Source organism: Symphalangus syndactylus, chromosome 10, assembly GCF_028878055.3.
Source record: "Symphalangus syndactylus isolate Jambi chromosome 10, NHGRI_mSymSyn1-v2.1_pri, whole genome shotgun sequence".
NCBI classification, from domain to species: domain Eukaryota; kingdom Metazoa; phylum Chordata; class Mammalia; order Primates; family Hylobatidae; genus Symphalangus; species Symphalangus syndactylus.
Window position 1 is genome coordinate 128,279,558 of NC_072432.2, and position 12,648 is coordinate 128,292,205.

Below are 12,648 nucleotides of genomic sequence, written 5' to 3' on the forward strand. Positions count from 1 at the left end.
TGGTTGCCACAACGGTGCCCTCAATCTCAGAATATCAAAGTTGCAGGAGTTTTCCTACTGAGTTTACCACAGGCAGCTGATAAAGCTACAAGACTTCATACCTGTCCCAAATTAATTTTGCCACTCTGGTGGCTTTGGTGCCAGAATTTGTGTTCATTATTTTGCTAGTAAAGCTACAAGTCTCACTAATCAAGCTGGGGAGGAGGAATAGAAGCATCTCTAGACAAAAAGTCCACAGGCTCCCACCGTGTTTGCCTCTAAACTTCTCATTTTGTCTTCTTGCATTTCCCCACTTTTTCTCATTTCTAGAGCCTGCAATTCCTCTTTTTATCTAGTTTTATACTTTTGTTTAGGATTCATAGACACTCCATGCTTCCATAGGCAGAGGTTTGTCTTCTATATCAGTTGTTGAATACTCCAAAACACCTGTTAGATTTTACAGCCCACCAAAGTAAATTAGATAAAACAATATTTCTATGGACTAAATTCTGTTTTGTTTTTATTTCTAGTTTTAGGAATTCTGCCATGCAGCTTCTGATTCTGTTTTGGGGCAAATCTATCAACTACAAACACTCATGAAATAACTCCTGTCTACCAATTTTGTCCTGAATTATAGGTACATGGGAAAGAATATGACATGCTGTGTTATAAAATACTCTAATACAGAATATCCTGTAAAATTCCTGAAGGAAAAGACCCATTTAGTACTTTGTATCTATTTAGCTTCTTGTTTCTTGTCCTGTTATTCATTATTTCAATTTTAAAATATTGTGCAAAGGCTTATTTAAATTTTACAAACAAATATTGCAATATCTGAAGTTCTCAGTAATGTCATTCTTCAGCTTGTTTATTCTGTTGATGCTGATTGTGGGTTAGTTGCTAGTATTTGTCATACTTAATTATAAACTCATGTTTGTCTGGGTTTTATGTGTAAAATCCCAGAATTCAAGCATATCATTTTCCTACTGCTCTATATCCTGGGACACTGCACATCTAGCAAGAGGTAATTTCAAGGCTTGGATTTTTCTGTAACCAAGTAGGTAGTATCATTTTTACCCCCAAATCTATATACAGGAAGGTTGCTTTCAAAATAGAAACTGTTTTTTAAAACCTAGATATCACGATAACAAAGACGAGTCTTCTAATATTGTCCCTCTGTTGATAAGTGGACATTGCTGGTCCCCAATTTCAGTCATGTTGTATTACTTTATGGGTCCCAGGTTTCTATGCAGATCTGAAGTCCAATTCCTTTCCTTCTGAAGACCCAACATTTGCCTCAGGTCCCCACAGTTAGCAATCAAGTGCAAGTCTGTAGGTTTAAAACTCTGTTAAATTCCTCAGGACAACCAGTTTCAAAGTAAACTTATCATTCTGGTGTCCACATCTTTATTTTGGCTTCGGCATTTTTCTCTCAATTTGAAGTTGCTGTGGTGTAAGTATTTCTCCCAAAAATTCACAAGCATTGGAGATATAATTGCCATGGTAATAATATTAAAAAGCTGCAGTCTGTAAGAGATGATCAGGTTGTGAAGGCTCTACCCTCATGAAGAGATTAATGCCTTTATCTCAGGAGTGGGGTAGTGATGGCGGCAATGGGTTCCTAGTAAAAGATAAATTAGGCCACCATTTCCTCTTCCCCTTACATGCTCACTTGCCCTTCTGCCATGGGATGACTCTTGCCAGATATGGCTCCATGTTCTTGGCTTTTCAGCCTCCAGAACTGTGAGCCAAATAAACTTGTGTTCTTTATAAATTACCCAGTCTGTGGTATTCTGTTATAGCAGCAGAAAACAGACTAAGACAGATGGGAACTTGACTATGCACTAAAAACAAGTTGGTAATATTTTATCTAGCATTTATATATATTTTTTCTTTATGTGCTATAAAATGAAGTGTTCATATTGAATTTAGTAATTTTTTAGAGTTCAGTTCTGGAGTTTTCTAAGTAAAAAATTATACATGTATAAATAACATTTGTTCACTGGTCTCTCTGATAAGCATGATTTTTTAAATAGTGTTTTGTCATGGCTGAATTATCTAGAATATTGTCAAATAATTAGAGTGATCACATTCTAGCTTATTCACAGTTTTAATGAGAAAGACGGGCATTATGCTTTGTAACTTTGGCTCTGGGTTTAGAATAGTTATCAATCATGAGAATGTACTACTTTTATAGCTTAGTAATTTTTAGTCACAAATAAATGCAAAATGTAGTGACTGTCTTCTTTTTAAATTTTCTTTTTCTGAGACAATGTCATCCAGGCTGGAGTGCAGTGGTGCAATCATCACTCCCTACAGCCTCGATCTCCCAGGTTCAAGCAATCCTCCTACTTCAGCCTACCAACTATGTGCGACTACAGGCACATGCCACCATGCCTGCCTATATATATATATATATACATATATATATATATATATTAGACACAAGGTGTTGCTATTTTGCCCATGCTAGTCTTGAACACCTGAGCTCAAGGAACCCTCCCACCTTGGTCTTTGCAACTGCCTTTTAGCACTTACTGAGATTACTACAAGGTTTCAGCTTAATTCCCTATTGCACTGCATTATTCAGACCCCCTACCCCACTGCCTACTTCAAAAGCCAGATCCCAGAAAGTCCCTGGATTTATCCCAACTCACCATTTAGCAGTTCCGTTCTGTTGATGATCCATGCAGATATTTATCTTGAATTTGAGCCAGGCTGTGTGTGTGTCGAGTTTCCTTTTTTATATGTTATCTGTTGTTCCTACATGTGTAAGTGGATAAAGATTAGTTAATGTATAAAATTACTAGGTCACCCTGGTCAGAAGTCATTTCTTTATTCTCAGAGTCTTAATGAATACCTTCAAGTATCTTACTTCTGTTGTTTCTCTCTCTCTCCTTCTCTCCCTCTCCTCTCTCTCTCTCTTTAGGTAGATGCACCAGTTCACATATACTCATAAACATGCACACACAATACTGTATGTATATAAACATATATGTATCTATAGCTCTGTGGGTGAACTGGTGCATCTACCCAGAATGTGTGTATGCGTGTATGTGTGTAATCTGCTTTCTCTTCTCTGTAGGGAAATATATTGTCAGTTGTTTGAGCGCAACAGAATCTGAGGAACTTTACCATGATTTTCTGCTTGGATAGTTTCTTACTAAAGCACTAATAATGATCATGACCTTTTAGCGATCTCCACCATCTCTACACCTAGATTGTTGGTCTCTAGGAAAGCAGGTACTTGAATTGGGATAAAGTCGTCCTTATACCTGAGAAGATAAGTGGAATATTTGGTTGAATTAAATTGCAAATGGTACTCTCTTAAATTTTATTTTCTGTAAAATACTACTTAACATGTAAAGCAGATCTTTTCTCCTTCAGAATGCATGACAGTCATTTACGAATGAATGCTTTTAAATCTACTGGCTGAGCCTTAAGATACAACAAATTATAAATTCAATATTTTTGCTGTAAGATGGACAAAAGGAAGCAGGTATAAGATTTAGGCCAGAAAAGTCAACACTTTATTTAAAAATTAAAGAAGAGTCTGTTTGTTAAGCTAGCATCTTTTCTTTGCACATCTTCAACTGGAATCATGTAACAGCTACTTAAGTCCTGCTTTAAAGGACTGCTAAAGATGTCATCCTTATTTTAGTTACAGGGATTAATTTATAGTATCTTATTCAAGAAGATAAGTCAACAGAAAAGAAGAAAAAAGGAAGGAAATGAAGACAAGCAGAAAATAAAAAATAAATAGAAAGACAACTTATATGCCTACTTCTTTTATTCCACCTTGTGGAGAAATCATATTTTTCTTTGCTTGTGATTTCTAGATGTCATTTTTACAAGTGGCTTGTTATAAAGTCTGTTAGATTAATTCATAATTATATACGCAACTTCGTGAATACATACTCCATTGATAACATTTTGTTCAAGAGGCCGGATAGCTCTTTTTTCTTTTGGTTCTGTTACTCCAGACAGGCAATGTATTTTTTCCTGGTCTCCAACTTTGACATTCAGATATTCCCCAACTGCACTCATCCATTCCTAAGTCCTTAGTCTAAGGTAAGATGGATAGTTATCACGTAAAAATATATGGGCTGACCCTACTCATGTCTGCATTCTGGAAACTCTGCATCAAACTCACTTTCTCCTAACAGTTTATTCTGCATGGATTTGCCAGTTACAGAGAAATCAAACATCCCTGGATCTCATATTAATGACAGGATACAGACATTTGAATGTGAGTTTGTTTCACTTGTCACATTTTTGATTTTTGATTCTGTTCCTGACCAGAAACTGCAGGGCAATCATCTTCTCAGGCCTCCTTCAGCTTGTTCTATTTGAAGAGCTGTTTGGCTTATCTGTGTGGTCTAGTGGAGGCTACATGGCAGTCATATGACTTTGAACCCTTCAAGAACTACAAATTCACTTTAGTTATCTTTGGCTGTCTCTTCCTTCATTCTCTCTATGCACCAAGAGGCATAGAGCTTACCAGAGTAGTTAAAGAGAGGCAAATGAATGAATGATATTCAAAGGTGCAATGTGGAAAGAGTAAATAAAGACAAAACTAGGCTGTAAAAACTTGACACAAATACACACCCCATAAAGATATGGCGGCATCTCTATTTGACAATAAAAATCCTATTATTTTCTCTCAATATGGAAGGATATCAGGCTATTGCTGGGTTACCATAAAGACCTATAAGTGCTGGGATGTGTAATTGTCACATTTCTGATGCTAAGTGCCAAGGTAAGGTAACTCAGGGTTTCATGTCCTGCTGTCATCAAAGGCTACATCTTTTAGGAGTTAACACATCTCATCTTTTCTCACCACCGTTTATTATTTTTTAAAAGTACTAACACATTAATTTTACTGCCAAAGAATTGTGTTCCTTGTTATTATTTTAAGTTCTTTCATTCGTCTGTGTCAGTAGCTGCAGCTGAACTCCAAGATGCCTGCTTCTAGGAAGAATTCCCAGTGTACAAAGTGGTCAAGGCACACTTGCAGTGTCAGGAAAACCATTTTAGTTAAAGTCGTATCTTGGTGCCCTGCTGCCCTTTTAAACAAATGTATTGGATTTTTGCACTTTATTGCTGCTTCATAGCCCAATCTCTAAAATAGACTTCTCTAATTTTTTGTGCAAGAGAGAGTTTACTTAACAAATGATCCCATATTGCCTTTAACAGGGAAGGTTGTTAACCTGGATTATTGTACACAGATAGAACATCATATATGAAGCACTTGCAGCTCCCCAGCTTTTAACATCATTTTTCTCCCATTTCTAGCAGGTTCATGAATCTTGAGCTGGGCTGTGAGCACACACAGTGGTGAATAAAATTCAGCATGTTCTCTGTTAGCCACATGCACTTCTAAAACGTGCCACTTTTGAACAAGACCATCCTGGGAAAATGACTGGCATGGAGTATTCCCAATGGAAATATCACTCGTGGAATATCTTTTGAATTGCATTGCCAAGTTCACCAACTGAAGTTGCCAGCTGTTGCCCTTTTGTACAGTTGATCTTTTGTTTTCTTTTATTTATTATCACAATTATATGATTAATAGAGACAGGGGCTTTTATCAGAAACATCTGGAGGTCACAGAGCCAGAAATAAATTGTTAGTTGGGTCTTCAGATATAGTCATCAGTTTCAAGGAAAGGAAAGCTACAATGTTAGTGTTCCAAGTATGGGAAGATTGCCTCTGCTGCCCATGCCCAGGAGAGGAACTGTGTGCAACTTTAAAAGACCCCAGCAACATTAAGAAAGATTTTTTACAGTACTCATAGCTAAAACTCCCCATTCAGTCCAGAAGGGTAGGTAAATTATGATGTACAAATGCATTGTGGAGTTATTTTCAATTCTTCTTCCCCTAAGTCTTATTTCAATGTTCACATGTTCATCTTCTCTCCCTTTCAGGTATAGCTTTTATATTTTTTTTATTATACTTTAAGTTCTGGGATACATGTGCAGAACGTGCAGGTTTGTTACATAGGTATACACATGTCATGGTGGTTTGCTGCACCCATCAACTCGTCATCTACATTAGGTATTTCTCCTAATGTTATCCCTCCCTTAGCCCCCACACCCTGACAGGCCCCGGTGTGTGTCCCTGTGTCCATGTGTTCTCTCCCACTTATTGTTCAACTCCCACTTATGAGTGAGAACATGTGGTGTTTGGTTTTCTGTTCTTGTGTTAGTTTGCTGAAAATGATGGTTTCCAGCTTCATCCATGTCCCTGCAAAGGACATGAATTCATCCATTTTTATGGTTGCATAGTATTCCTTGGTGTATATGTGCCACATTTTCTTTATCCAATCTATCATTGATGGGCATTTGGGTTGGTTCCAAGTCTTTGCTATTGTGAATAGTGCCGCAGTAAACATACATGTTCATGTGTCTTTATAGTATAATGACTTATAATCCTTTGGGCATATACCCAGTAATGGGATTGCTGAGTCAAACGGTATTTCTGGTTCTAGATCCTTGAGGAATTGCCACCCTGTCTTCCACAATGGTCGAACTAATTTACACTCCCACCAACAGTGTAAAAGCATTTCTATTTCTCCACATCCTCTCCAGCATCTGTTGTTTCCTGACTTTTTAATGATTGCCATTCTAACTGTCGTGTCATTGGGGTTTTGATTTGTGTTTCTAATGACAAGTAAATGTGTTTTATTCCCAAAGGACTCAATCTCACTGACTTCTGACCTCTTGCTTTGGTACATATTTTGAATGAAGGGCTTTCTGCTTCTAAAAGAATCTAGTCTATGATTTAGAGTAATCAAAAAGTTTCCCCATACTTTTTGAATGTTTTTATGTCTAAGGTATTTTTTATCTTTTCTGAGTGTCTTTCTTATCTTCAGTAATCTAGACTCAAAATACAGGCATACCTCAAAGATATTGCAGGTTCAGTTCTAGATGACTACAATAAAGCAAGTGACACTAATTTTTTTTTGTTTCCCAGTACACATAAAGTTACATTTACACTACATTGTAGTCTATTAAGTGTAAAATAGCATTATGTCTAACATACCTTAATTTTAAATTTAAATTTAATTTTAAATTTGAATTTAATTTTAAATTTAAATTTAATTTTAAATTTTATTGCTAAAAATGTTAAGGATCATCCAAGCCGTCACTGAGTCATGATCATTTTGCTGGTGGAGGGTCTTACCTCAGCATTGATGGCAGCTGACTGATCAGGTGGTGGTGGCTGAAGGTTGGGTGGCTGTGGCAATTTCTTTTTTTTTTTTTTTTTTTTTTTTTGAGACGGAGTCTCGCTCTGTCGCCCAGGCTGGAGTGCAGTGGTGCGATCTTGGCTCACTGCAAGCTCCGCCTCCTGGGTTCACGCCATTCTCCTGCCTCAGCCTCTCCGAGTAGCTGGGACTACAGGCACCCGCCACCACTCCCGGCTAAGCTTTTTTGTATTTTTAGTAGAGATGGGGTTTCACCGTGGTCTAGATCTCCTGACCTCGTGATCTGCCCGCCTCAGCCTCCCAAAGTGCTGGGATTACGAGCGTGAGCCACCGTGCCCGGCCGGCAATTTCTTAAAATAAGACAGCAATGAAGTCTTCCACACTGACTGACATGTTTTCATGAAAGATTTCTCCTCAGCTGTTTGATGGCATTTTTCTGACAGTAGAACTTCCCTCAGAACTGTAGTCAGTCCTCTCAAACCCTGCTGGTGCTTTATCAACTAAGTTTATGGGATATTCTAAATCCTTTGTCGTCATTTCAACAACGTTCACATGATCTTCAAGAAGACTAGTGTCCATCTCCAGAAACTACCTTCTTTGCTCTTACATAGGAAGCCACTTCTCATCAGTTCAAGTTTTATCACAAGATTGCAGCAATTCAGTCATGTCTTCAGGTTCTACTTCTAATTCTAGTTTTCTTGCTATTTTCACCACACTGCAGTGACCTCCTCCACAGAAATCTTGAACCCTTCAAAGTCACCCATGAGGGTTGGAATCAATTTCTTCCAAACTCCAGTTAATGTTGATATTTTAACTCCCTTACATGAATCATGAATATTCTTAATGATATCTAGAATGGTGAATCCTTTCCAGAGGGTTTTTAATTTGCTTTGCCTAGATCCAATAGAAGAATCATTGTATATGGCAGTCATAGTCTTAGAAAATGTATTTCTTGAATGATAAGACTTAAAAGTTAAAACGAGCCTTTATCTGTGGGCTGAAGATACTGTGTTAACAGGCACTAATCTCCTTGTACATCTCTATCAGAGCTCTCGGACGATCAGTTGTGTTGCCATTAGCAGTAATATTTTGAAAGGTATCTTCTATCTGAGCAGTAGGTCTCAACAGTGGGTTTAAAATATTTAGCAAACCATGCTGTATGGGGGGCCGAGGCAGGTGGATCACTTGAGGACAGGAGTTAGAGACCAGCCTAGCCAACATAGCAAAACCCCATCTCTACTAAAACTACAGAAAATTAGCTGGGTGTGGTGGTGTGTGCATGTAATCCCAGCTCCTCCAGAGGCTGAGGCATGAGAATCCCTTGAGCCAGGGAGGTGGAGCTTGCAGAGCCAAGTTTGCACCTCTGCACTCCAGCCTGGGTGACAGAGTGAGACTCTGTCTCAAAAAAAGAAATAAAAATAAACACACACACACACACACAAACACAAATGCTGTAAACAGATGTGCTGCCATCTAGCTTTTGTTGTTCCATTTATAGAGCACAGGTAGAGAAAAATTAGCATAATTCTTAAGGGCCCTAAGATTTTTGGATTTTCAATGAACATTGGCTTCCACTTCAAGTCACCAGCTGCATTAGCCCCTAACAAGAGAGTCAGCCTGTCCTTTGAAGCTTTGAAGTCAGGTATTGACTTCTCCTCTCCAGCTATGGATGTCCTAGGTAGCATCTTCTTCTAATAGAAGGCTGTTTCACCTACACTGAAAATCTATTGTATAGTGTAGTCACCTTCATCAATGAGCCTTACCTCATCTTCTGGATAACTTCCTGCACCTTCTATATCAGCATTTGTGGCTTCACCTTGCATTTTTATGTTATGGAAATGGCTTCTTTCATTAAGCCTCATGAATCAACCTTTGCTGTCTTCCAACTTTTCTTCTGCAGCTTCCTCATCTCTCTCAGACTTCATAGAATTGAAGAGAGTTAGTGCTTTACTCTGGATTAGACTTTAGCTTAAAAGAATGTCATGGTTTGTTTGATCTTCTATTTAGACTACTCAAACTTTCTCCATATCAGCAATAAGGCTGTTTTGCTTTCTTGTCATTTGTGGGTTCATTGGAGTAGAACTTTTAATTTCCTTCAATAATTTTTCCTTTGCATTGACAAGTTGGCTAACTGTTTGGCACAAGAAGCCTAGCTTTTGGCTTATGTTGGCTTCAACATGCATTCATCGCTCATCTTAATTGTGTCTAACATTTGATTTTATTAATTTACCTATTTCAATGTTTTTGAGTCACAAGGAATCAGGAGGCCTAAGGAGAGAGAGAGAAAAGGAGACAGAGAGAGAGAGAGAGAGAGAGAAAAGTCAGTGAGAGAAGGAGAGAGGCACAGGGGAATGGGTAGTCAGTGGAGCAGTCAGAAAACACACAGCATTGATAAATCAAGTTTGCTGTCTTATATGAGCATGGTTCATGGAGTCCCAAAACAATTACAACAACAGCAAAGATGACTGATCACAGATCACCATAACAGATATAATAATAATGAAAAAGATTGAATTATTGGGAGAATTGCTAAAAGGTGACACAGAGAAATGAAGTGAGCACATGTGCCTGGAAAAAAAAAGCACTGATAGACTTTCTCAATGCACCCTTGCTGTAAACCTTCAATTCGTAAAAAACACAATCTGTGAAGTGCCATAAAGTGAAGCCCCATGAAATGAGGTGTGCCTGTCCAGTCCCTTCACCATTTCTCATAAGGATTTCTATCACCTCCATAACCTTAATGATGATTTGCAGCTGCAAGGAGGAAGGCCACATCTTAGCAGGCCTGGCTTTTCACCAATTACTTGGCTCCCCTCTGCCTTCCCCATCTCCTAGAACTACAAATTCTTCCCCCTTAATCACGGAGAATATTTCTACATTCTTTAATGTCTCTTGAAGTTTTACATTCTTATACCATGTATGTTGATAAACAATGTGTTCCAGAATGACATAGAGCTCTTCCTAAGGAATTATAATAAACCACTTAAAAAATACTCATTATATGTGGAAGGGCTCATCTATCCATGCTCAATCTCTATGTCCCCTCCTCCAAGTTTGACTTAAACATTTTCTATTTTTTGGAACTTGCCGGCCTAGAGTTGATCAAATGGCAATGGAAGTAGAAGCTTTCTACCTCTTTATCTTTATGGGTAGAGTGTTAGAAAATGGGTGTAGTCAATTCAAACTACAAATAATTGAGAAAAACGCTTCATAAAGTCTATTCATTGAATCAGTATTACCTGGTGCTATGGTTGGAATGTTTGTCTCTCCCCAAAATTCATATGTTGAAATCTAATCACCAGTGTGATGATATTAGGAGGCGAGGACTTTGGGAGATGATTAGGTCATGGGGGCAGAATCATCATGAGTTGAGTATTTTGGTATTCAAAATTATAACATGGTAGAGTTAAAATTGATGGCTCCTAAAATAGGAGTGATCTTAAAATCATCTAGTCAAACATTCTCATTTTATAGAAGAGAAAATAGGAGATCTTGACTTGGCCCAGGCTATCTAACCAGTCCCTGATAGTATCAGGGCCTAGCTTCTGCCTGTCTTGAATCTCAGGAAAGTTCTATTACATCCTGCTGTTTCTTGGTCAGAGACAGTGATCCTGGGTAGCAACTACTCAACTTACTTCTCCAAATAGATATAAATATTTCTCCATAATGGAATAAAGTACAATTCACACATGTTTAAAAATAGCCAGGATTAGATTAATATAGGGTATATTATTATCTGGAACATAATATGTGATGTGCAATTAATACAGTGTGTATAATACTAAAGATCCAGCTTTTGTCAACCCAGTATCTAAACAGTTCTGAGGAGGATGAGGTGGAAAGTCTATCTCTGGAAAACCTGATTGAATGGATGCTACCTCAGCCTTCATCTTGGGTTTAGAATTACACAAACTAGTTTATCATTCATGATGTTCAGCCACTTACTGATGCGATCTTTGGCAAATCACCTTTAAACTCAATCTGACTTTCCTCACTTGCTAAATAGGAATAATAATGCCTACCTTGCAGGGTTTGGTTCTGTTTTAAAATAATAATCTGCATGAAAGACTCAATCCTTGAGCATGGTATACACTCAAAGGTTATTAATTTCCCCCTTCACTCTCATTTGTCATTGCAATTTTACTTGAATTATTAACCTAAAATTAGCTTATCTATTACTTATATCCCATTTCAAAATAAAACTGATTTTATTTTTGCCCCCAGTGGGTCAGTAGAAAGACTTAAATAGTCTCTTGGACACATAGCAATTCTTTTTTCCTTTTTTGTTTTAAGAAAATCCTCATTTGTGACAGAACTGCCACATAGTCCTGAAGAATAAGGAAAGTCAGGCGATGAATGACTATTTTCCAGAAGACAGGTAAAGCATATTTGGTAGATTAATTCTCAATTCACCTTCTGAGCAGAAAAGGACAAAACCCTCATTTACCAAGATTCTAAAGAGATTTCCAGGCAAGTCCCTAGCCAGCCCCACATCAGTCTTTGCTTTGAAGCATCCATTCCCCAGAGCTTGGTTTTCTTGACTAGGTCCCAAACCTTTTATTGAGCCGCAAGGCGACCGGAGGAAACAATCGGCTTCCTGAACAGACATTCACGTGTCTGGTGGCACTCAGGAGAGGGCTGGCACATGTGCTTATCAGAGAATCAATCTTTTTTGCCTATTATCCTCCTTTTCCTGGGAAGAAAGTGAGTTAGTGCAATTACCTCATCCAGAACAATTACTTCACCTTAAACTGTTTATTCTTCAGAGAAAGGCGTTTGGGAGCAGGTAGCACTTTGGCGGGAGACATGGATTTTTGAAAAGTACTCGATATTGAGCGTGGGCAGTGAGGAACTGCTGGGAAGGTTGCCTTTCAAACCAAGGCTCCCTTTTCTATGGGGGATTACCAGGCAAAAGGTGAGCTCTGCTGCCATTTCGAGGGCTCCATCCTGGGAACGATAATGAGGTTGTCCAACTGGGGAGCCTGGGACTCCCCACCAACTTCCTGGGTGTGCGCTGAAATTCAGTGACCTAGGACAAGCTCTCTAAAGTTACTCCTCCAGCAGAGGGAAGATGCAACCGTGAGGTATTTTCGAAAGCAGTTAAATAAAAATTTGAAAATCTATCTGAAACAACCCACACTTAAAAAAAAAAAAAAGAGTCTTCTTTCCTTCTTCTTATAAAAGTCCAGCGCGTTTCAAAGTCCTTTTAATTGTCAGGCCCAGAGAGACATTAGAATGAGACCACAATCATGCCCTACTCCTTCCTTTAAACTATATATTCATTTCTTAAAACTACATACTATTACTACAAATAATTATAAATTAATCTAATAATACCACATCAAACAGTATAACCCACATCCTATGACTTAACTATATATAACTAATCACTCATCGACATTATTTCAATAAACCAGTATAAATTCCTAACAAACGTTACATCAGTCCACTCCCCATCCCCC